This window comes from Staurois parvus, unplaced genomic scaffold (assembly GCF_062004578.1).
Source record: "Staurois parvus isolate SC_StPar_1 unplaced genomic scaffold, SC_StPar_1.0 ptg001570l, whole genome shotgun sequence".
NCBI lineage: Eukaryota > Metazoa > Chordata > Amphibia > Anura > Ranidae > Staurois > Staurois parvus.
Window position 1 is genome coordinate 83,269 of NW_028319366.1, and position 27,393 is coordinate 110,661.

The 27,393-nt window shown below is 48.3% G+C and overlaps 1 pseudogene; it reads right to left on the reverse strand.

The window, feature by feature from the left end:
* Positions 1-6,000: 6,000 nt before the first annotated feature.
* On the reverse strand, positions 6,001-7,625 carry LOC149435242 (uncharacterized; annotated as a pseudogene).
* Between the last annotated feature and the right edge of the window lie 19,768 nt (positions 7,626-27,393).

Genomic DNA, 27,393 nt, shown 5'->3' on the forward strand with positions numbered 1-27,393 from the left:
CGCAGACGACCTTTATGGGGATGCTGACTTCATTTTCCAGCAGGACTTGGCACCTGTCCACACTGCCAAAAGCACCAAAATCTGGTTCAATGACTGTGGGATTAGTGTGCTTGATTGGCCAGCCAACTCACCTGACCTGAACCCCATAGAGAATCTATGGGGCATTGCCAAGAGAAAGATGAGAGACATGAGACCGAACAATGCAGAAGAGCTGAAGGCCGCTATTAAAGCATCCTGGTCTTCCATAACACCTTAGCAGTGCCACAGGCTGATAGCTTCCATGCCACGCCGCATTGAGGCAGTAATTGCTGCAAAAGGGGCCCAAACCAAGTACTGAGTACATATGCAGCTTCTACTTTTCAGAGGTCCGATATTGTTCTATGTACAATCCTTGTTTTATTGATTGCATGGAATATTCTCATTTTCTGAGATTGTGGATTTGGGTGTTTTCATGAGCTGTAAGCCATAATCATCACAATGATGACAAATCACGGCTTGAACTATCTTGCTTTGCATGTAATGAGTCTCATATATTAGTTTCACCTTTTAAGTTGCTGCACTGAAATAAATGAACTTTTGCACCATATTCTAATTTTTTGAGTTTCACCTGTAGTGTATATATATATATATGTGTGTATACACATTTCAAGATGGATTCAAAATAAATGGTGGACCTCTAATAAAAAAAATTATATTTGGGTTTCTTGCACACTGCAGCTTAATAAAGCTCAGTATAGAGGTTTTTCTACTGATCTAAAATGCAGCCTGTTGTTCACTATGTGCCTGTACACATATGCAGGGGTGGACTGACCATTTGGAAACTTGGGCACTGGCTGAGGGCCAGGGGTCAGTAGGAGGCCCCATGAGATGCCCCTGGTACCTTCTTCATAGGCTTTTTTAAATTTGGCAAGGACACAGGGGCCCCATGATCCCCTATTGCCCGGGGGCCCCATGAGTTGTCAGTCCGCCCCTGTACATGTGCATAAACAAACACTACGTATTCATGAATATAAAAAAAAAAAGAAGAAAAATCTTCTTTCCCGGTCAGTATTGTGCGCTGTTACGTGAAAATACTTGCGAATACACCCAAATACGCACATATGAGCATAAATATTTTGAATTTTTACAGATTTTTTTCCATGAGGAATGTATCATATGTGCAAATATGTGTAACAGAAACACCTGAAATCACGTCCAGAAATTCAGATGCTCAAACATCAGTACAGTATGCAAGAGGCTATACTGTATATATATATATATATATCTGTTAACTCAAGATAGATCAAAAATAAATACTGCTGTTGAAAAAACCCCAAAAAACAAAAAAAACCCAAAAATATAGCATATATGTAGTGCTACATTCTTGTGGGTCGCTGTGTTTCTGGATCCCCCTGAGCTTTGCACAGCCAGGCAACACGCATTTTCCACACTTGCATCCACAGTCAGTGAACAGTCCAGGAGCTTGGTTTTTGTTATCATATTAGGGGAAATAACTTGGATGGGTAATAGGGATTATGGGATGCCCAACTTGACTGAATCAATGCACGGGGACAACTTCCTTCCTATTTACAGAAAGAGATCCTGGACTGTTCTCTTTCTTGAAAGCAGTCCGTCTTTGAGGATCAGTAGCAACAGCTCCTTACGGGCGAGTAACTTGCAGCCAGGGGCAGGCTGACCATTTGGAAACTCGGGCACTGCCCGAGGGCCCGGGGTCAGTAGGGGGCCCCATGAGATGCCCCTGGTATTTATAGGCTTTTTTGAGTTTGGTCCAGGACAAAGGGGCCCCATGATCTCCTATTGCCCGGGGGCCCCATGAGTTGTCAGTCCGCCCCTGCTTGCAGCCCCTCTGAAAGTTAGCACAGATTGTTGCAGACTACATGCAGAAGTATCTCCTCTCCCCTGTAGAACTGCTCTCAGCTCCACAGCCTGCAGACACTACCAGCCCTTCTGGCTGCTCCCACTGCTCCTAGGCAATGATCCTGTTCATACTGTGATGCTGATTGGATCCTCCTGAGCCAACCTGATCCCGGCCTGGAGGCCAACCCCCCCCTAGACCTAGGGGACCCCTCCCAGGCCACCGACAGTCTCCTAAGGACTCCATCTTCCACCTGACTCCCTTGCCAGCCTGACTCTCCCATATTTATGGGTTGGTCTCACAACTCTACCAGGGACTCCAAACCTGGGATTGGTTAGACTCCCATAAATATGCAGATTAGGTATCCATCCCTTCCACCCACTGGTTTCTGGAAAGTTCCATGGTCCTCCAGGACCAGGTGGAAGTGATAGAGTCCCAACCTGTTAAGCCATCCAGCTTGACCTGCAGTAACCCGACCTAGCTACAGACTCACACAGCTACCAAGAGTCCTATACAATAAATTTACCTACACTACTCTAGTAGCACAATAGAGGGTGCTACACCCCCCCCATCCCTCTAAAAAAACAGCCATGTCCCCATTGGCTAAAAAAATATATTAAAAAAATGGCCCCTGAACTCAGGAACAAGGGCATCATATACTGCCAAACACTATACTGCCAAAAGTATTGCTCTCCTGCCTTTACACGTACATGAACTGTAATGACCCCCCAGTCTTAGTCCACAGAGTTCAATATTGAGTTGGCCCCGCCCCTTGCAGCTATAACAGCTTCAACTCTTCTGGGAAGGCCGTCCACAAGGTTTAGGAGGGTGTCTATGGGAAGGTTGGACCATTCTTCCAGAAGCACATTTGTCAGGTCAGGCACTGATGTCGGAGGAGGAGGCCTGGCTCACAGTCTCCACTCTAATTCATCCCAAAGGTGTTCTATGGGGTTGAGGTCAGGACTCTGTGCAGGTCAGTCAAGTTCCTCCACCCCAAACTGGCTCCTCCATGTCTTTATGGACCTTGCTTTGTGCACTGGTGTGCAGTCATATTGGAACAGGAAGGGGCCATCCCCAAACTCTTCCCACAAAGTTGGGAGCATGAAATTGTCCAAAATGTCTTGGTATGCTGACGCCTTCAGAGTTCCCTTCACTGGAACTAGGGGGCCAAGCCCAACCCCTGAAAAACAACCCCACACCATAATCCCCCCTCATCCAAACTTTACACTTGGCACAATGCAATCAGGCAAGTACCGTTCTCCTGGCAACTGCCAAACCCAGACACTTCCATCGGATTTCCAGACAGAGAAGCGTGATTGATCACTCCAGAGAATACGTCTCCACTGCTCTAGAGTCCAGTGGCGGCGTGCTTTACACCACGGCATCCGACGCTTTGCATTGCACTTGGTGATGGAAGGCTTGGATGCAGCTGCTCGGCCATGGAAACCCATTCCATGAAGCTCTCTATGCACTGTTGTTGGGCTCATCTGAAGGCCACACCAAGTTTGGAGGTCTTTAGCTATTGACTCTGCAGACAGTTGGCGACTTCTGCATGTGCTGACCTCGCTCTGTCATGTGACGTGGCCTACCACTTGGTGGCTGAGTTGCTGTTGTTCCCAGTTGCTTCCACTTTGTTATAATCCCACTAACAGTTGAGCGTGGAATATTTAGTAGCCAGGAAATGTCACGGATGGACTTATTGCACAGGTGACAACCTATCACGGCAAATCAGCACTGTCCAGACAGAGGTCAGGGGTTCTACATCCTCCTTGAGCAGAAAGAAAGCTCCTCCTACAAGCTTTAACCAGTGCTCTGCTGAAATCACAAGACTGCTGTAACTGCTGATGAGAAAAGGTATTTAGTAGTTTATATTTACTAAAATATTTGCATTTCCATGTTCTGTGTACTGTGGGAGGCCAGATATAATGAATGCGGGGTCCGGGGAGACCAGATATAGTGAATGCAGGGTCCGGGGAGACCAGATATAGAGAATGCAGCGTTTGGGGAGACCAGATATAGTGAATGCAGGGTCCGGGGAGACCAGATATAGTGAATGCAGGGTCCGGGGAGACCAGATATAGTGAATGCAGGGTCCGGAGAGACCAGATATAGTGAAAGCAGGGTCCGGGGAGACCAGATATAGTGAATGCAGGGTCCGGGGAGACCAGATATAGAGAATGCAGCGTTTGGGGAGACCAGATATAGTGAATGCAGGGTCCGGGGAGACCAGATATAGTGAATGCAGGGTCCGGGGAGATCGGATATAGTGAATGCAGGGACGGGGAGATCGGATATAGTGAATGCCGGGTCCGGGGAGACCGGATATAGTGAATGCAGGGTCCGGGGAGACCGGATATAGTGAATGCAGGGTCCGGGGAGACCGGATATAGTGAATGCAGGATCCGGGGAGACCGGATATATTGAATGCAGGGTCCGGGGAGACCGGATATAGTGAATGCAGGGTCCGGGGAGATCGGATATAGTGAATGCAGGGTCCGGGGAGATCGGATATAGTGAATGCAGGGTCCGGGGAGAGCGGATATAGTGAATGCAGGGTCCGGGGAGAGCAGATATAGTGAATTCAGGGTCCGGGGAGAGCAGATATAGTGAATGCTGGGTCCGGGGAGAACGGATATAGTGAATGCGGGGTCCGGGGAGAACGGATATAGTGAATGCGGGGTCCGGGGAGACCGGATATAGTGAATGCGGGGTCCGGGGAGAGCGGATATAGTGAATGCGGGGTCCGGGGAGAGCGGATATAGTGAATGCGGGGTCCGGGGAGAGTGGATATAGTGAATGCGGGGTCCGGGGAGAGCGGATATAGTGAATGCAGGGTCCGGAGAGACCGGATATAGTGAATGCAGGGTCCTTGGAGACCGGATATAGTGAATGCGAGGTCCGGGGAGACCAGATATAGTGAATGCGGGGTCCAGGGAGAGCAGATATAGTGAATGCGGGGTCCGGGGAGAGCAGATATAGTGAATGCAGGGTCCGGGGAGGCCGGATATAGTGAATGCAAGGTCCGGGGAGACCGGATATAGTGAATGCAGGGTCCGGGGAGAGCGAATATAGTGAATGCAGGGTCCGGGGAGACCGGATATAGTGAATGCAGGGTCCGGGGAGACCGGATATAGTGAATGCAGGGTCCGGGGAGACCGGATATAGTGAATGCAGGGTCCGGGGAGACCGGATATAGTGAATGCAGGGTCCGGGGAGACCAGATATAGTGAATGCAGGGTCCGGGGAGATCAGATATAGTGAATGCAGAGTCCGGGGAGATCAGATATAGTGAATGCAGGGTCCGGGGTTTAGTAACACCTTAAATGTTATATAATACTTTACACCTCGGCTTCATGCACATGGGTGTATTGGGTGTTCAACATACAATTATGGCTTTTTGCTGCACTTGCCCTAGTAATATTGCGCTAGTCCAGAATTCAAGGGGTTAAAGCAGGCAGTGAGAAGGCAATACTACTCCTCCTAACTGAAAAGTGATCCAAACACAGATCACTCTTCAGAAATCAAAGCATGTGTGAATGAGCTGTATGTGAGGGTCATCCTGCAATTCAGCACACATAGTATGGCACATTACAGGAAAGTACCAGTGAGAGTTGTCGGAGTGTCCACCTTGTGCCAGGCCCCCCCTCTGTATCAGATGCTCAGAGTAAGACTATAGCATGACCCCCACTGTGCCCCGTGGCAGGTCTGTGATAGATCGTCCCAACACCCCAAACAGCGACAGCTGCAAAGTATCCAAGCATGGCGGCTGCATGTCAGGTTCTCTTCATTGGTGGAGAGCTCTGCTCCATTACAAGTGACAGAGGGACCCTTGCTGGGAGCCCCCTATCAGTGCCTGGTCCCTCCTGCTGAGTGGTCAGCACTTCAAGGAAATCCCTTAATAAGTTCCCTGTGTCAGGAGGACCAGCTGTTGTCAAGTCTGTCTCTTTAAAGACCAGCACCAGCCAAAACTTGTCTATAGCACATGGAAGGATTATGTACTCCTTGGTGATGTCATCACTGGGTCCCTGTGCTTCTCTATGCAATGCAGGCAGATCATGGCAGTAACGGCAGTAATCTGAGAACCATTTTTGTATCGTCTGTTTACGACTCAATATTACATATATGCAGTGTCCGGGAAGTAGGCTTTATGATGGGGAAGGTGGTGAGGAAGGTGATGAGGAAGGCAATGGGGAAGGTGATGAGGATTGTGATGAGGATGGTGATGGGGAAAGGTGTTGAGGAGAGGTGATGAGGAAGATGATGGGGAAGGTGATGAGGAAGATGATGGGGAAGGTCATAGGGAAGGTGATGAAGGTGATGGGGAAGGTGATGAGGATGCTGATGAGGATGGTGATGATGAAGGTGATGGGGAAGGTGATGAAGGTGATGGGGAAGGTGATAATGAAGGTGATGGGGAAAGGTAATGGGGAAGGTGATGAGGATGGTGATGGGGAAGGTTGTTGAGGATGGTGATGGGGTAGTTGACAAGGAAAATGATGGAAAGGTTGAGGAGGATGGTTTATGGGGAAGGTGATGAGGAATGTGATGGGGAAAGTGATGGGGAAGGTAATGGGGAAAGGGATGAGCAAGGTTGTAGATGAATTTGATGGGGAAGGTGATGAGGATGGTGATGGGGAAGGTGATGGGGAAGGTGATGAGGATGGTGATGGGGAAGGTGATGGGGAAGGTGATGAGGATGGTGATGAGGATGGTGATGGGGAAGGTGATGAGGATGGTGATGGGGAAGGTGATGAGGATGGTGATGGAGAAGGTGAAGAGGATAGTGATGAGAATGGTGATGGGGAAGATGGTGATGGGGAAGGTGATGAAGATGGTGATGAGGATGGTGATGGAGAAGATGATGGGGAAGGTGAAGGGGATGGTGATGAGGATGGTGATGGGGATGGTGATGGTGATGGGAAAGGTTATAAGGATGGTGATGGGGAAGGTGATGAGGATGGTGATGGGGAAGGTGATGGGTAGGTTGATGAGGATGGTGATGGGGAAGGTGATGAGGATGGTGATGGGGAAGGTGAAGAGGATAGTGATGAGGATGGTGATGAGGATGGTGATGGGGAAGGTGATGAGGATGGTGATGAGGATGGTGATGGGGAAGGTGATGAAGATGGTGATGAGGAAGGTGATGGAGAAGGTGATGGGGATGGTGATGAGGATGGTGATGAGGATGGTGATGGGGAAGGTGATGAGGACGGTGATGAGGATGGTGATGGGGAAGGTGATGAAGATGGTGATGGGGAAGGTGATGGAGATGGTGATGAGGATGGTGATGGGGATGGTGATGGGGAAGGTGATAAGGATGGTGATGGGGAAGGTGATGAGGATGGTGATGGTGATGGTGATGGGGAAGGTGATGAGGATGGTGATGGGATGGTGATAGGGAAGGTGATGAGGATGGTGATGGGGATGGTGATGGGGAAGGTGATAAGGATGGTGATGGGGAAGGTGATGAGGATGGTGATGGGGAAGGTGATGGGGAAGGTGATGAGGATGGTGATGGGGAAGGTGATGAGGATGGTGATGGGGAAGGTGATGAGGATGGTGATGGGGAAGGCGATGGGGAAGGTGATGAGGATGGTGATGGGGAAGGTGATGAGGATGGTGATGGGGAAGGTGATGGGGAAGGTGATGAGGATGGTGATGGGGAAGGTGATGAGGATGGTGATGGGGAAGGTGATGAAGATGGTGATGGGGAAGGTGATGGGGAAGGGGATGAGGATGGTGATGGGGAAGATGATGAGGATGGTGATGGGGAAGGTGATGAGGATGGTGATAGGGAAGGTGATGAGGATGGTGATGAGGATGGTGATGGGGAAGATGATGAGGATGGTGATGGGGAAGGTGATGAGGATGGTGATAGGGAAGGTGATGAGGATGGTGATGAGGATGGTGATGGGGAAGGTGATGAGGATGGTGATGGGGAAGGTGATGAGGAAAGTTATTGAGTGTTTCCTCAGAGATTGTTGCTGCTTTCCTATCGCTGGACATTCATTTTCCTGGCCGAAGCAGAGTTCCCCTTTAAGCCCATAAAAGGGGAATTTCGGCGTGTTTGTTGTTCTTCTCACCGCCGTGCCGCCATCCCTGCGCCCGATCCTATCACAGTATAATCATCGCCCTCCTTATTGACCTTGGCCATGTCTGGGGGGGGGGGGGGGTAGTCGCAGGTACATCAAACACTCTGTCCAATGTGACCGGCGTAGATAAAGCGCCCCCCTATCCTGACACAGCGCCCCAGCTCCGGTGACAATGGCCGAGTTTACAAGCAGCACAAACACGCAGCCTGCTGATACAAAGCGACACCGCAGCCCCCTCCCCCGCCTCGCTCTTATCAATCAGGAAGCACTGTACACGGGCGGCGGTGTCCACTCCATAATAACAACAATCACGGTGGCGAGTGCCGAGTCGCCGTGCCAAAATCCTAATTCCAGCTCCACCTGCCGCACTTGTTGGCCCCCAGGGGCCCCCAGGAGGCTAAAGATCACCTGTCACCAGCGCTCAGATAAACTTTGCTCTGCTTTCAACTTTTGCAGAGCGTTGCAGAGATGAGCGCTGAGGGGTCAGCGGATTGTCCTGAGGACGCGGCTCTGTGAACGCCCGCTGCGAGGACCGCGGCCCAATTGGACGGGAGGATGGTTGTTCTTGGCCCGACGCTGCGGCGTGCATCCCTGTGATTAGACTGAGAACATTTCTGGGCAGAGATACATCCAGGAGGACAGAAAAGATTTCACTGAATAATGATGAGGAGACAAGCGGCCAAATTTTAACTCCGCGGACCAGAACTCATGTATGGGGGAGGCAGGGGCGGACTGACCATTGGGGCACTTGGGCACTGCCCGAGGGCCCAGATTCAGTAGGGGGCCCCATGAGATGCTCCTGGTACCATTTATAGGATTTTTTGGGTGTGCTTTGAGTGTGGGCAAGGACACAGGGGCCCCATGATCCCCTATTGCCCGGGGGCCCCATAAGTTGTCAGTCCGACCCTGGGGGGAGGGGTTCTGCTGCTTATTTAGGGCCCTCAAGCATTTTAATGCCAAGCCCAGCATACTAAGTAATATGTGAGTGTTACCCTTCCAGCTATTTATTACCTCTGACAGGGATCGCATCCGCTGGCATCTGCTTTTCTCTCCAGAAGGACGGCACCATCTTTGTTCAGGCATCATCCAAGGTGACCATCTACTTCCTGGTCTGAGGAAGCAATTCCTGGTCCCTGTTCACAAATGTCTGACACATATCAGCCCCCTTCTGCAGCCTCTCACAAAGTTACAATTTACAGTCTGATCACTTGGGGGGGGGGGGACTGAGGAAATGGTTCTTCCTGCCTGCAGCAGACTGATGACATCATCTCAGCCTAGGCAAAGCCACTGGACTGGAGCTCAATGGGTGACATTTTAATGATGAAAAGGTGGAGCAGGGGCGGACTGACAACTCATGGGGCCCCTGGGCAATAGGGGATCATGGGGCCCCTGTGTCCTTGCCCACACCCAAAAAAGCCTATGAAAAAGTCAATGAAAGGTACCAGAGGCATCTCATTGGGCCCCCTACTGACCCCGGGCCCTCGGGCAGTGCCCGAGTGCTCGAATGGTCAGTCCGCCCCTGAGGTGGAGATTTTATGAGAAATAATACTGATCCTGTCTATTGTGCGGATATTGCCAGGAATGTGTCCCTGGAGGGCCGGATGACACCAGAACGCGGTGTGAAAAAGGCGTGGTCCTGCGCTGCCTTTGTGATCTGCTACAATGTATTGGCACCCCAAACGCAGATCGCAAGCGCAGGGTATTTGCAGACTCCGGATCACATGCCGCAGTACCATGAGATTTGCTGTGGTGCGTTTTTCAACAGGGGCGCATGAACTACTTTTTGTGCGATCCGGTCAAATGAATGGGCTGAAAATCCCCCTGCAGAGGAAAGCACAGGAATCGCAGAGGACCTGGACTGTGGTACAATTCTGGTGTGAACCGGCCTGGAGACTTGTCACTTGTCATTCACAGCCTTCTGTACTGTATGGTCGGGGTGTCGTGACACCAAGCTTTCACCTCCGCAACATCTCCAAGATATGGCCGTTCCCAACCTCGGAAACCACTAAGCAACTTATTCACTCCTTTGTTATCTCTCGGCTTGACTATTGTATCTCCCTCCTCATTGGCCGACCTCATCGCAGTCTATCCCCTATCAGTCTATCATGAATGCTGCTGCCAGACTCATCCACCTTACTAACCATTCCATATCTGCCACCCCTCTCTGCCAATCCCTCCACTGGCCTCCACCCCTCTCTGCCAATCCCTCCACTGGCCTCCATCCCTCTTGCCAATCCCTCCACTGACCTCCACCCCTCTCTGCCAATCCCTCCACTGGCCTCCATCCCTCTCTGCCAATCCCTCAACTGGCCTCCATCCCTCTCTGCCAATCCCTCCGCTGGCCTCCATCCCTCTCTGCCAATCCCTCTACTGGCCTCCATCCCTCTCTGCTAATCCCTGCACTGGCCTCCACTCAGTGGCCTCCATCCCTCTCTGCCAATCCCTCCACTGGCCTACACCCCTCTCTGCCAATCCCTCCAATGGCCTCCATCCCTCTCTGCCAATCCCTCCACTGGCCTCCACCCCTCTCTGCCAATCCCTCCAATGGCCTCCATCCCTCTCTGCCAATCCCTCCACTGGTCTCCACCCCTCTCTGCCAATCCCTCCACTGGCCTCCACCCCTCTCTGCCAATCCTTCCACTGGCCTCCATCCCTCTCTGCCAATCCCTCCACTGCCTTCCCATTGCCCAACGGATAAAATTCAAAACATTAACAATCACATATAAAGCCATTTATAACTCCGCCCCAAATTACATCACCAATCTTGTCTCCAAATATCACCCAAAACGTCCTCTCCGCTCCTCGAAATACCTCCTACTCTCTAGCTCCCTTGTCTCCTCCTCCCATGCTCATCTCCAGGACGTCTCCAGAGCTTCCCCCATCCTCTGGAACTCTCTACCCCAATTTATCAGACTATCGCCTACTCTGCTCACTTTTAGGCGATCTCTGAAAACCGATCTCTTCAGGGAAGCCTATCCTGCCCTCAGCTAATAATGCAATCTTCTATTCCTCCTACCAGTCCATCCCCCACAGTTACTACCTTTTGTACCACTAGCCCCTCCCTCCTAGATTGTAAGCTCCCAGGATCAGGGCCCTCCTATCCCTCTTGTATTGAACTGTATTGTTGCTGTATTGTCTCCCGTTATATTGTAAAGTGCTGAGCAAACTGCTGGCCCCATAAATCCTGTATAATAATAATTTACCGTCGCAGCTTCCTGTGTCACCTTCCTGCTTACTCAGCTGTAAATGAACACGTCACAAGGTATGACCTGTGCTCCTGTAAGCTTTCTATACCCCAGCCTTGGCTGCCACGGCTCGAAACATGTTAGAGTGTTCAAGAAAGCCTTTGGGTGCATTGGCTGCCCATTATTTTCAATGAGAAGAGAGCCAAATGGTCATACTAGGGAGTCTATATTTCTGTTGATGAAGAGGAGACAGCGGGAAAATAAAAGTTGTCCAACGCGTTTCGGTGCCAACAATCCCCTTCACCAGGGTTTCAATGGAAACATGACAGAGCTTAACATAGGATTCTATGATAAAACTCCAGGAAATCATCACAATCGGTGTGTCTGGGAGGTACTAGAGCACGATTTAGGCTAGGTTCACATCTGTGTGGGTGGTACCGCTGTGGATCCGCACAAATACCTGCAGCCGCACCACCCACACAGAGGAATGCGGGACCCACACAAATACCTGCAGCCGCACCACCCACACAGAGGAATGCGGGACCCGTACAAATACCTGCAGCTGCACCACCCGCACAGAGGAATGCGGGACCCGCACAAATACCTGCAGCCGCACCACCCGCACAGAGGAATGCGGGACCCGCACAAATACCTGCAGCCGCACCACCCGCACAGAGGAATGCGGGACCCGCACAAATACCTGCAGCCGCACCACCCGCACAGAGGAATGCGGGACCCGCACAAATACCTACAGCCGCACCACCGATACAGAGGAATGCGGATCCCACACAAATACCTGCAGCCGCACCACCCATACAGAGGAATGCGGGACCCCCACAAATACCTGCAGCCGCACCACCCACACAGAGGAATGCGGGACCCGCACAAATACCTGGGGAGACTGGATATAGTGACTGCAGGGTCTGGGGAGAGCGGATATAGTGACTGCAGGGTCCGGGGAGACCAGATATAGTGAATGCAGGGTCCGGGGAGACCAGATATAGTGAATGCAGGGTTCGGGGAGACCAGATATAGTGAATGCAGGGTCCGGGGAGAGCGGATATAGTGACTGCAGGGTCCGGGGAGACCAGATATAGTGAATGCAGGGTCCGGGGAGACCAGATATAGTGAATGCAGGGTTCGGGGAGACCAGATATAGTGAATGCAGGGTCCGGGAGACTGGATAGAGTGAATGTGGAGTCCAGGGAGACCAGATATAGTGAATGCAGGGTCCTGGGAGACCGGATATAGTGAATGCAGGGTCCGGGGAGACCGGATATAGTGAATGCAGGGTCCGGGGAGAGCGGATATAGTGAATGCAGGGTCCTGGGAGACCGGATATAGTGAATGCAGGGTCCGGGGAGAGCGGATATAGTGAATGCAGGGTCTGGGGAGAGCGGATATAGTGAATGCAGGGTCCGGGGAGAGCGGATATAGTGAATGCAGGGTCCGGGGAGACCGGATATAGTGAATGCAGGGTCCGGGGAGACCGGATATAGTGAATGCAGGGTCCGGGGAAAGCGGATATAGTGAATGCGGGGTCCTGGGTTTCATAACACTTTAAGCCCTGAGGAAGGGAGATTTTTGGCCCCAAAATGCGTTGGTACGTTTTTATGTTCCTGTTAGCACTTTTTTTTTATCAGAAAATGATACGTACTCTTAAATTGACTGTTTGTCTTTTTGACGATTCCACTTGCATTTCTCAGATGGGAGGCCATCGCCCCTTGGAGGACCTACACTTTGTGGTAGAGCTGCCAAGGTCTAAAGCCGCATTTTTGTAAGCGTGTTCAGACGCATTTAGGCACGTCAAGCACTTGGTTGGTAATTCATTTCATTGAAATGTATCCGTGCTCCAGCACTAAACACGCCTAGCGTTAATGCGCATTGACACCTATTTAGGCGCATCAAATGCATGATGGCAATGGGGGCTTTCCTTGCCTGTAAACACCTATGTGTGCATGGATGTTCAGAGGTAGATTTACTAAAACCGGAGAGTGCAAAATCTGGTGCAGCTGTGCATGGCAGCCAATCAGCTTCTAGCTTCAGCTTGTTCAATTGAGCTTTGACAATAAAACCTGGAAGCTGATTGGTTCCTATGCACAGCTGCACCAGATTTTGCACTCTCCAGTTTTAGTAAATCAACCCCTTAGGATAACATTGAGGGGTGTTTAGATGCAGAAAAAAAAAAAACGCCCGGTCCAGGGGAGGACTGACAACTCATGGGGCCCCTGGGCAATAGGGGATCATAGGGCCCCTGTGCCCTTGCCCAAACTCAAAAAAGCCTATGAAAAAGGTACCAGGGGCATCTTATGGGGCCCACTACTGACCCCGGGCCCTCCGGCATTGCCCGAGTTTCCAAATGGTCAGTCCACCCCTGGCCCTGCATGAGGCCTAATGCACCTGTGTTAACGCACCATTCACATTTCAACATTTTGGAATCTTGTTTTCCACTTTTTTGTGACGTTTTATTCCTCAGCCTCCTATGATGACTCTGAACTTCTAAAAAGTAAAATTGCCGCTTCCAATCAGATCAAATTTTATTTTCCGCCTGCAGCATACTCACAAGGGTGGGCAAAACGCTTCACCGTCTCCCTTGTGCGCCTCCCCAATCGACCTCGATCTCTGCGCCTGACTCAACCAGAAAATGAGACATTTCGGTGACGGCGAATCTCGGGGAGAGGCCGCAATTATCTTAATGCCTCTCCAACCGCAGGGGAGGCTGGCGGGTTCAGATGCATGTCTGCCGACCCCGCGCTTCCAAGAAGCCGCCTCCGTTCAGAGAAGACGCACGCAGATCTTGTTGCGAATGTGGCGGGATCGAAATCTGGGCTGTGGCCAACAGTCGGCCTCCCCCGTCATTTCGCAGGAAAAATCTGAGACGTTTTGCTGACAACATTGAGGGGGGAAAAAAGGCCTCTAGAAAAAGCCCCAAATGTTCCGACCAGAAAGGTTTACACACAAAACCTCCGAAACAGGTTGATGATCCGACCCCCTTCACTGCGAGACGCACTGCGCAATCTGAGGTGTCACTACACATTTCCTGGGAAGTTGTCACCCTGATGGGGGGAGGGGAGTGCAATCAGTGCTATTGCTGGGTGTGTGACCCAAAAAATGACATTCCTGTAACATACACTTCAATACAAATTATCCCCCTCCTCATATAACAACTCTGCAAGACTCTCATAGAGATCACAGTATAGAGATCACAGTACAGAGATCACAGTGCAGAGATCACAGTGCAGAGATCACAATGCAAAGATCACAGTATAGAGATCACAGTATAGAGATCACAGTGCAGAGATCACAGTATAGAGATCACAGTGCAGAGATCACAGTATAGAGACCACAGTGCAGAGACCACAGTGTAGAGATCACAGTATAGAGATCACAGCATAGAGATCACAGTACAGAGAACACAGCATAGAGAACACAGCGCAGAGATCACAGCGCAGAAATCACAGCGCAGAGACCACAGCGCAGAGACCACAGCGCAGAGACCACAGTATAGAGATCACAGTGCAGAGATCACAGTATAGAGATCACAGTATAGAGAGCACAGTATAGAGATCACAGTATAGAGATCACAGTATAGAGATCACAGTGCAGAGATCACAGTGCAGAGATCACAATGCAAAGATCACAGTATAGAGATCACAGTATAGAGACCACAGTGCAGAGACCACAGTGCAGAGATCACAGTATAGAGATCACAGTGCAGAGATCACAGTATAGAGATCACAGTATAGAGATCACAGTACAGAGAACACAGCATAGAGACCACAGTGCAGAGACCACAGTGCAGAGATCACAGTATAGAGAGCGCAGTATAGAGAGCACAGTATAGAGAGCACAGTATAGAGAGCACAGTATAGACATCGCAGTATAGACATCGCAGTATAGAGATCGCAGTATAGACATCGCAGTATAGAGATCGCAGTATAGAGATCGCAGTATAGAGATCACAGTATAGAGAGCACAGTATAGAGATCACAGTATAGAGATCACAGTGCAGAGATCACAGTATAGAGATCACAGTATAGAGAGCACAGTATAGAGATCACAGTATAGAGAGCGCAGTATAGAGATCGCAGAAGTTCTGACTTGCTACAAAGTTTCAATGATCACTGTAAGAGGGGAGACTGAGAAAATGCTTCCTCCTGCCTGCAGCAGAGTGATGACAACATTTCAGCCTAGGCAAAGTCACTGACTGCAGCTCACGGATGACATTCAGGCTGGGTGTTTCACGAACTCTCGGTGTTGTTCAAAGTACTTTTCAAATTGCACCGCACCCGCACCAAAAAGGTTCAGGATTCTTTTTTTGTCTGCACTAGAATCGGATTGTATGGGCACACCTATGTGATCCAATTCTGCACAACGCACCGCGTTTTCGCGGACCGATTTCGGGGTGTTGTTAACTTGAACGGGGTACGAATCTGATGCGCTGCGGAATTCACACAGAAACTGGTGCGAATTCTGCACTGCATCAGTGTGAACCCGGGCTGAAAGTGAAATCCACAGAACGGTCACCCCCATCCTTACATGGTACGTCCCTGAAACAAATATACAGATCAGGAGTTCCAGAGTCAACGAGAAAATTCACTTACTAAAACAGAAGGATGGGAGGGGCAGAGACACAAAGTACTGGAGGAAATCTCCCATTGTGGGAGGGGCAGAGACACAAAGTACTGCGGGAAATCTCCCCATTGTGGGAGGGGCAGAGACACAAACTACTGCAGGAAATCTCCCCATTGTGGGAGGGGCAGAGACACTAAGTACTGCGGGAAATCTCCCCATTGTGGGAGGGGCAGAGACACAAAGTACTGGGGGAAATCTCCCCATTGTGGGAGGGGCAGAGACACAAAGCACTGGAGGAAATCTCCCCATTGTGGGAGGGGCAGAGACACAAAGTACGGGAGGAAATCTCCCCATTGTGGGAGGGGCAGAGACACAAACTACTGCCAGAACTCTCCCCATTGTGGGAAGGGCAGAGACACAAACTACTGCAGGACCTCTCACCAGGGGTGGACTGACAACTCATGGGGCCCCCGGGCAATAGGGGATCATGGGGCCCCTGTGTCCTTGCCCAAACTCAAAAAAGTCTATGAAAAAGGTACCAGGGGCATCTCATGGGGCCCCCTACTGACCTCGGGCAGTGCCTGAGTTTCCAAATGGTCAGTCCGCCCCTGCCTCTCACCATTGTGGGAGGGGCAGAGACACAAACTACGGCAGGACCTCTCCCCATTGTGGGAGGGGCAGAGACACAAACTACTGCAGGACCTCTCCCCATTGTGGGAGGGGCAGAGACACAAACTACTGCAGGACCTCTCCCTATTGTGGGAGGGGCATAGTATTTCTTCCGTATAATCATCTATATATTTACTAAAAAGCAAAGGTTGTACAATAAGTTGCCCTCTTTCACACCTTTCAGCATATCCTGTCCTGTCAAATTCCAGCCATTGGCGTAGACGTGACAAGCTGTCCTGCGGTCGGCGATTAGAGTCCGGCCCCCTCTCTAGACGCAGTTTGGAACAAGTGAGAGTGAAGGGGGAAAAAGAAAAAAAATCGGTGCAGTGAAAGTGCCAGACTTCACACAGTAGTCCCAGTGTTTGCGCTGCCTAAAACCCTTTTATCTGCCGTTCATAAACACAGCTCCCTTTATGATATGAAACACATTTAGCTGTCATAGCGGCCGGCTGATTTATTGAGCGGAGGTGTCCCTGAGTGGCTAACGGGCCCCAATGCTTATTTTGGCAGGTGCACCCCTCAGGTTCCCGACAGCCTCCAGGAACTGCGAACGCTAATGACAAAAGGTTAATGATTTTTTTTTTCTCTTTCAAATATTTAAACAGCTTCACTGGTGGAATAATTTGCGAGCGCCGTTCTTAGACATTTGATCCGTACCGAACACGGCTGGGGTAAAGTCATACGCCTCAAGTCTGGGTTCACACTACTGCGACCTGAACGTCACGCGACTTCCAGTGCGACTTTACCAGGCGACTTGACTATGACTTTGAAGCGACTTTCAGGGAAGGCCTGGGTAATCGTCCTGTAATGTCGGATCCAAATCACATCAATATAGATGAGGATCCGACTTGGAGGCGACTTCCATTAACCACTTTCCTGTCGCCCAGGGGCGGACTGACCATTTGGAAACTCAGGCACTGCCCGAGGGCCCGGGGTCAGTAGGGGGCCCCATGAGATGCCCCTGGTACCTTTTTCATAGGCTTTTTTGAGTTTGGTTTCCTATTGCCCGGGGGCCCCATAAGTTGTCAGTCCACCCCTGGTTCCCACCATCCCTGAGTTCCCAGGTCTGCACACCCGCTGTGCCCATTATGAGGAGTCCCCACCATCCCTGCGCTGAGTTCCCGGGTCTGTACACCCGCTATGCCCATTATGAGGGGCTCCCACTATCCCTGTGCAGGGGCAGACTGACCATTTGGAAACTCGGGCACTGCCCGAGGGCCCGGGGTCAGTAGGGGGCCCCATGAGATGCCACTGGTACCTTTTTCATAGGCTTTTTTGAGTTTGGGCAAGGACACAGGGGCCCCATGATCCCCTATTGCCCAGGGGCCCCATGAGTTGTCAGTCCGCCCCTGTGCTGAGTTCCTGGGTCTGTACACCCGCTGTGCCCCAAATGGTCAGTCCGCCCCTGGTGAGAACCCTGGGAACTCAGCACAGGGATCTCATAAATAGAATCCTTGAGAGATGGAAGAAACCATTAAAGGACATTAACAGTCCAGCATCCACCAAACAGTGAAACATCAATTTTGGGTGAAATTATCTTTTATGAGAGGTATAGAATGGTATAGAATGGCTGCTGACACACTGATGTGCCGTGAGGACCATTTCATGCCAACGCAACACACTAACATACATGCATTAGTGCGCTTTATGCCATTAGTTATAATGGGGTTGATTTACTAAAACTGGAGAGTGGAAAATCTGGTGCAGCTCTGCAGAGAACCAATCAGCTTTCAGGTATTACTGTCAAAGCTTAATTGAACAAGCTGAAGTTAAAAGCTGATTGGCTGCCATGCACAGCTGCACTAGATTTTGCACCCTCCAGTTTGGGTAAATCAACCCCAATGTGTTGCCTTAAGACAGACTATTCACAATGAAGGGCTATCAGTGCACCCAACACCAAGAGTGGTCCATCCACCATTGGTAGTAGTGCACCCAACACACATCAGTACATTGCCATGGGTTGCGCTGTACTGCAATGCACATCCATCGGCAAGGTGTGTTGGAGTTTTGTTCAGAATGAATGGCGCTGCAGTGGACCAAAGCATGTAAGGTGCGCTACCAAAATTCAGTGGTGTGAATGGGCCCTAACCTTTTATTTTTACTGCAATGCACTGTAAAGCACTGATGTTCAATAGAGAAGATGGGACTTTCAGGGTGCATAAACATGAATACTAAACATATTAAAAAGTTATATCATTTTTATTTCGTATTTTTGTAAAAAACACAACAAGAAAGGAAAAAATACAGAAACATAAAAACTATTTCAGTACTAAGGGTAAAACTGAGATTCAAACTTGGTTAGGTAAAATTTTCCTTTGATATAGCTTTATGCAGGCCATAGACGTGGGGAAAATCAGCCATTTTTTTTTCTTTAAAAATCGTAAATCGGTCTTTCAGACGGCCGACATTGCCACTAATTAAAAAAAAAAATCGGCGGGTTTTAGTCCCGTCTACGGCCGTCAATTAATATAATAGCGGTGTTCCTGCATAGAGACCCGCTATTATATTTGACAGACGAAATAAATTATGCAGAAGAAGAAGAAGAGAAACAACATTGTATTTATTTGTACTTGAATAGAAACATCTGTATCCGAAATGCATACAAATAGATACAATGTTGCAACTTTTTTTCTTCTCCGTCTTCTTCTGCAAAATCTATTTCATCTTCTCCTCTTTTCTTCTATTCTTCTTCTTGATATTCTATTTCTTCTTCTCCTGCAAAATCTGTTTCTTCTATTACTTCTTTTTCTTCATAGTCAATTTATTGTCAAATTGGCCAGAAGAACGGCCGATTTGACCATAAATTACTGCGAAAATCGACCGATCTAACAAATCATCCCAGGATCTTCCAACATGGCCGATTTTCGAAATCTCTTAAAATTAAGAAAAACGGCTGACATTTTCCCCACTAACGGTACGAATATTGGCCGATTTTTTTATCGGCCGATAATTCGGTAAGAAAATCGGAAATCTATGGCCTGCATTAGACTGCCTCGGCGGTTGAAATTCTTTAAAAAAATCTCCCCTGAAGAAGCCAGTGAGGGCGAAACATGTAGGGAGTAACTACAATTACCTAACCAAGTTTGAATCTCAGTTTTACCCTTAGTACTGAAATTGTTTTTATCTTTCTGTATTTTTTCCTTTCTTGTTGTGTTTTTTACAAAAATACAAAATAAAAATTATGTAACTTTTTAATATGTTTAGTATTCATGTTCATGCACCCTGAAAGTCCCACCTTCTCTATTGAACATTTGCAATTTTAAGGGATGTGGTGCAATAACTATTTCTGGTCACCCGCTCGCCACTTCATGTGTTACTGTAAAGCACTGATGTGCATTGCCATGCGTTGCTGCGTGCTGCAAGACATGTGAGTTGCCATAGTATGTTGGGGTGCTATTCAAACTGAATGACATTGCAGTGCAACAACGCATGAAATGTGAGCTGCTGCGATATAAATGTGTCAATGGGTCCATAGTGGGCCCTGATTCCATGCATTGCTGCATTGTGGTGCTATTTATTTTGAATAGCACCCAGGGGCTGACTGACCATTTGGAGACTCGGGCACTGCCCAAGGGCCCGGGGTCAGTAGGGGGCCCCATGAGATGCCCCTAGTACCTTTTTCATAGGCTTTTTTGAGTTTGGGCAAGGACACAGGGGCCCCATGATCCCCTATTGCTCGGGGGCCCCATGAGTTGTCAGTCCGCCCCTGATAGCACCCCAATGCTGTAAGGTAACAAAGCTGCATTGCAGGTAATTGCCCATTTCCCAACCATGTGAATGTTGCAATTCAATGTTGCAATTTGTAGCAATGTCAATGATATGGAAAAAGCGCGCCGCCGACCCTCGGAACAACTGCGGCCAAAAAACCACGGTCTTGCCATGATGAATATGCTCGTCAACAGCCGATAATTCTCCCACGCTGGGACGCCGTGGCCTGGCAGGATTTACTGGCGCGGTGGGAACAACCCGGCCAAACGAGCGTAGAGCGTACGCACTTGTGAACGGCGGAGGACGGGGGGGAACATTCATCAGCGGCCCGATCTGGAATAGATTATCCAGGAAATCCCAAAGCCCTCCGCTCTGCGGGTCGAATTAACTACAATTTTAGCAGAGATTAGGAGCCGCGCGGAGTCCTGCGAGGCTACAAGGCGCACACCTACGAGACGCGGAGTGGATTCCATTAGAGGGGTCTGCTTTTCCTCCAGGCTCAAACCAGAATTAATTAAATAGCCATATTGGGGTATCGTGTCAAATTTTTCGGTGACAGGCAACTATGGGCGGAGGCGATCAGCAAATCAGGTCAAAAGTTTTAGTGGAGTGTATGGAGGAGAGAACTCTCTCACACCTCCCAGTTTTCAGTTTAGACTGAAAGTTTTTGGCAAAAGACACCCTTGACGCCTCCCCAGCCAATCCCTGATGGCCTTTCCAGCTCTCAATGCTGGTGATGGAGAAGACATGCAGATCAATACTTTGTGGGCAAAAGACAACTAAATAAAAAATAATCGCTCAAAACTGAGGCCCATATAGTGGTTAGAAAGATCGGTGCTCAGGCTGATAGTGTCCCCACTCTCACTGTTATTATTGTTATTATTATTATTATACAGGATTTATATATTATTATAATACAGGATTTATATATTATTATTATTATTATTATTATTATAATACAGGATTTATATATTATTATTATACAGGATTTATATATTATTATTATTATACAGGATTTATATATTATTATTATAATACAGGATTTATATATTATTATTATTATTATTATACAGGATTTATATATTATTATTATTATTATTATTATACAGGATTTATATAGCACCAACAGTTTGCTCTGCCTTGGTCACCGTCAATGTGGTTGAAGAAAAAAAAAAACGTTGATTTGACCTCAATAATGATTACAAAATTGTATGTAAACTAATAAAAACGATTGAAATAGAAAATCGTATGAATTATTATTATTATACAGGATTTATATAGCGCCAATAGTTTGCTCAGCGCTTTACAATATAACGGGAGACAATACAGCAACAATACAGTCCAATTCAAGAGGGTTAGGAGGGCCCTGATCCTTGGAGCTTACAATCTAGAATACCAAATCCAATGTAAACTGCAACCAGCGAGTCATTCAAATGCTGTGCCATTTATTGGTTACATGGTAAGTACAGCATAAATACGCCAATGTGTTTCGGTCGTCATACCTTAACCATAGCAAAGATTAAGGCCTGATGTCCGAAACACGTTGGGAAATTTATGCTGTACTTATGTAGTCAATACATTTTACCGCGTTTGGATGATACTGAGCTACCGGCTAGAGTTTATTGTGGATTGCATAATATACACCCTTCACCAAAACCAAGGGAAATGAAGACAAGGAAAAATCACCGGGACTTTAGATGTGCCAAAATAGGGATCACATGTTGGTCCTGGCGATTTATTTATTAGCGTCGTCAATTTACGCAGTGCTTTACATATATATTGTACATTCACATCGGTCCCTAACCCTCAAGGGGCGTATAGTCTAAGGATTTGTCCTTGTCTCCATTCTCCTTAAGCAGGGGTGTATTTAACAAAAGACAAAGAAGTCATTTGCCTAGGGCGGCATTTTTCAGGGGGGCAGCACCTCCTGAAAGGAAGAAGGTACACATGCCGCATGGGGAACAGGTGGGATCTGAGAGAGGTTGTGGGCTGCTTGGCAAAAAAAACATTGGTTTGACCTCAGTAATGATTAGAAAATTGTATGTAAACTAATAAAAACTATTGAAATAAAAAATTGTATGAATTATTATTATTATTATACAGGATTTATATGACGCCATCAGTTTGCTCAGCGCTTTACAATATAACGGGAGACAATACAGCAACAATACAGTCCAATACAAGAGGGTTAGGAGGGCCTGATCCTGGGAGCTTACAATCTAAGAGGGAGGGGCTGGTGGTACAAAAGGTAATGACAGTGGGGGATGGAGTGGTAAGGAGGGATAAAAGATTCCATTACTAGCTGAGGGCAGGATAGGCTTCCCTGAAGAGATAGGTTTTCAGAGATCGCCTAAAAGTGAGCAGAGTAGGCGATAGTCTGATAGATTGGGATAGAGAGTTCCAGAGGATGGGGGAAGCTCTGGAGAAGTTCTGGAGATGGAGGAGGAGACAAGGGAGCTAGAGAGTACGAGGTCGTGCGAGGAGCGGAGAGGACGGTTTGAGTGATATTTGGAGACAAGATTGGTGATGTAATTTGGGGTGGAGTTATAAATGGCTTTATATGTGATTGTTAATGTTTTGAATTTTATTTGTTGGGCAATGGGAAGCCAGTGGAGGGATTGACAGAGAGGGATGGAGGACACTGAATAGAGGCCAGTGGAGGGATTGGCAGAGAGGGGTGGAGGACACTGAATGGAAGCCAGTGGAGGGATTGGCAGAGAGGGGTGGAGGACACTGAATGGAGGCCAGTGGAGGGATTGGCAGAGAGGGGTGGAGGCCAGTGGAGGGATTGGCAGAGAGGGATGGAGGACACTGAATGGAGGCCAGTGGAGGGATTGGCAGAGAGGGGTGGAGGACACTGAATGGAGGCCAGTGGAGGGATTGGCAGAGAGGGGTGGAGGACACTGAGTGGAGGCCAGTGGAGGGATTGGCAGAGAGGGATGGAGGACACTGAATGGAGGCCAGTGGAGGGATTGGCAGAGAGGGGTGGAGGACACTGAATGGAAGCCAGTGGAGGGATTGGCAGAGAGGGGTGGAGGACACTGAATGGAGGCCAGTGGAGGGATTGGCAGAGAGGGATGGAGGACACTGAATAGAGGCCAGTGGAGGGATTGGCAGAGAGGGGTAGAGGACACTGAATGGAGGCCAGTGGAGGGATTGGCAGAGAGGGGTGGAGGACACTGAATGGAGGCCAGTGGATGGATTGGCAGAGTATGAATGCTTTTAAGCACTTGCTGGCCAGGGTATATAGATATGCAGTATGTCCCGTCAGCAAGCGATCATGGCTGAGCTTGGGGTCATCTTTTACAGCCGGCGATTGGCTGCCCAATTACTCTACAGCCTCCCAATCACTCTTATGGTACTGAGAAGATCTGCTCCCCCATCACCTGCCGTGGTTAATGGGCTCTCCTATTCTTCCAGGGAGCACAGGGACCGCAATAAAGTCTCAGGACAGCTTCCTACAGGCTGCTACAGCCATGGAAGCAGCTCTTTGCTTGATTAGCTGCTTTGGAGGGCAGGGGGAACATTTGGGGTCTAATAGACCCCTGATGTCTCTGTAAGGGTGTATTCACACCTGTAAATGCACCCACACTCCAATTAGATAGAAGAACCCCAGCGGGAGTTCCTGCAATTAGTTGTGGGAAGCAGACCTATTGAAAGTAATGGGAGGTTGCTAATCGCAGGCACATGCATGTAATCACCCATGCAGTGATCCCATGCAGGCGATTGGCCCTGGACGCTGACTGCTTGTGTCCAGGGCTGATCACTCCCATGTGATCACTGCATGAGAGAGTACATGCAAATGGCCACAATTAGCAACCTCCCATTACTTTCAATGGAGCTGGATCTCGCATCTAATCAGAGTGTGGGTGCTGGCAACAAGGGCCTCTTTCTTTTTAAACTGCCTCTCTGGAAAGTGATCTACAGTAAGTCGCTTTTCAGTCATTTGGCAGGCAGCGATGTGTCACCTCTTCAACGCCTGTATTAACCATTGAAAGCCATTGCAACCATTGAAAGCCAACTTTTGCAGCATGACTCCGTTTACTTGAATGGATGGCATTTGGAAGAGCTACTGCCTGCCAAAGTCAACCTGTTGTATAAAATTTTGCTGCGCCGCAGTGGGTAAAACGTCTGTTTTTATCACCCCTCGGATGCCCATGAGCATGAAGCCTTAGGCATTGGAACATGTGAGCAGCACTGAAGGGAGCTTATGACAGCATTTTCTCCTTGAATGGTTCTGTGGATCATTTTAATCTGTCTTGATGGAGAATCCATTCAGATCTGACTATACTGATCCTGTCTTTGTCGCCCGCAGTGATCATTTGGGAGTTCTCTTCAGAAAGAATCGATGATGGTTCATTGCTCGTTATGTCTGTGGCTGAGATGACCAATGCTTCGCTAAATGTGATGAAATCTGTTTTTATAAATTCGCCAAATCCGTCCTAAATGTGACTCAATGCCTGCCCCCCACCCCTCGGTTGTACGGCGCTGCGTTGTAGCATGGTGCAAATCTTTTTTTGGCTGCCCCGCTAAGCAGTCGAATAATAATTGCATCTCAGATGTTGTCAGGACAGAAGTGTGAAAATATTACATTCGTTCAACTCTGACGTCTTCCCTCCCCTCCTTGTCCATCTGACATGGGAAGTAACCGAATATGAATTCCAATTATCTTCTGAATCCTCACTTTTCACCACGAGGTCAGCCTGAAACAATACACAAGCGTGATTGGTCGGGGTGACGGAGATGAATGTACGCTCCTCGCTCCCACACCACGTTGCGTTTCACACCAGAATATTCCTCCTCGCTCAGATAGACAAATAGAACAGATTCTGCAAGAAGAGCGATGTGCGCTGATTGTGTAACAAACCCGCAAGTGGAAGATGGACGCTTATTCTGTGATTTACAATTATCGCCAACCTTCCCCTACTGTCAACGGGACGGATAAAAATGATCATAATAATAGTGTGTGACTGTGGGGGGACATTAGAGTGTAAGCTCCTCTGGTGCAGAGACTGATATGACTGGCTCAGTGTTCTCTGTACAGCACTGCAGTATATGTCAGAGCTATATAAATGTATAATAATAGTGTGTGTGTGGGGGGGATGGGACATTAGAGTGTAAGCTCCTCTGGTGCAGAGACTGATGTGACTGGCTCAGTGTTCTCTGTGCAGCACTGCGGTATATGTCAGAGCTATATAAAGGTATAATAATAGAGTGTGACTGTGAGCAATATTAGAGTGTAAGCTCCTCTGGTGCAGAGACTGACATGACTGGCTCAGTGTTCTCTGTACAGCGGCATGGTATATGTCAGAGCTATATAAATGTATAATAATAATAGTGTGTGACTGTGGGGGGGCCTAAGTGTACATTTTTGTTTATTAAAAATCTTACAAACAACAAGGGCATTAAGGACATTAGAGTGTAAGCTCCTCTGGTGCAGAGAATGATGTGACTGGATCAGTGTCCTCTGTACAGCGCTGCGGTATATGTTAGAGCCACATAAATGTATAATAATAGTGTGTGTGGGGGGGGGGGGAATGAGACATTAAAGTGTAAGCTCCTCTGGTACAAAGACTGGTGTGACTGTCTCAGTGTTCTCTGTACATCACTGTGGTATATGTCAGAGCTATACAAATGTATAATCATAGAGTGTGACTGTGGGGGGACATTAGAGTGTAAGCTCCTCTGGTGCAGACTGATGTGACTGGCTCAGTGTTCTCTGTACAGCACTGTGGTATATGTCAGAGCTATATAAATGTATAATAAAAGATTGTGACAGTGAGTGAAGATTAGAGTGTAAGCTCCTCTTGTGCATAAAAAATAAATGTATAATAATAATAGTGTGTGACTGTGGGGGGGACATTAGAGTGTAAGCTCCTCTGGTACAGAGACTGATTTGCCTGGCCCAGCATTCTTTGGATTCACCAGCACAGACCTACTCACAGATGGAATCCTCTTCGCACGGTGATACGATGGACTTGTGCAGTTAGACGCGGCTGATATTGAGACATGAGAAGTGTGCTGTTTATGGCGCTTCTCAGACTCTGACTTGGTGTTGGAATCACCTAATTTTTTTGTCGGGTTTGGACGGAGTTCAGAAGTCGGTGATGTCACTTGTCAGAGAGGAATATACAGACTGTCATTTATGGGTCATTTTTCTCGGGCTAAAAATAAGAAAAATTAGAAGTCGTCCTTCAGGGAGCTAATAATGATATCAGCCGCGTTAAAGAACGATCTGGCAGACAGCAATGTCCATATCACATGTAATGACAGAGGGTGGGAGGTCGGGGACTTATCATTTCTGTACACTGCGAGGAGCAGACGCCCGGCCCTGGAGAAGCTTCTTCATAAAGCTGAACTCCAGACAGATAAAATGATACAAATCAATGCAGTATTCATTAACCCCCCGCCCTCCAGAGGATTCCCCCCCCCCCTTACCAGGCCATTTCTTGCGTTATGGCGCTGCGTTATTTTAACTGACAATTGCGCAGTCATGCAATGCTGCACCCAAATGAAATTTACATCCTTTTTTTTTTCACGAATAGAGCTTTCTTTCGGTGGTATGTCATTGCCTGTGCAGTTTTTATTTTTTGCGCTATGAAAAAAAAAAGACATCATTTTGAGAAAAAAACTGTATTTTTGACTTTTCTTGCTATTAAACATGACCAGTAAAAATCGAGTCAAATTTTGTCATAAATTTAGGCCAAAATGTATTCTGTATTTGCTAAAAAAAAATCCTGATACGTGTAAATTAATTGGTTTACATGAAAGTTATAGCGTTTACAAATGGCGGTATAGATAATGGGATTTGTTTTTAATTTTTACTAGTAATGACGGTGATCAGTGACTTATAGCGGGACTGCGGTGGGCATTCTGACACGGGGGGGAACTGATTTGGTGTCACTGACATCCCCGCTGACACCAATACAGTGATCAGTGCTAAAAAAAAGCACTGACGTACTAATGGCACTGGGCAGGACGGGGTTAACATCTGGGGGCGATCAAAGGGTTAATTGTGTGCTGTTTTACATAGTGTGCTGTGTGTGTGCTTCACATGAGTTGACAGGGGAGAGAACTGTATTGTTTACAAACAGTTCTCCCCTCAGTCCCCGTCGCAGATGCTCAGCAATCACCCGGCACTGGTGAGTAATCACCGGCCAAGACCCGGTGATTGACAGCTGAGGCTGCGAATGGCAGTGTGGGTAGGGAGCGCGCGCGCCCTGTACCCGCAACTGCATAATCACGTATATATATATATGTGACTCTGCGCACCCATGCCGCCCTGTAACAGTACTTCTGTTATAGGGCA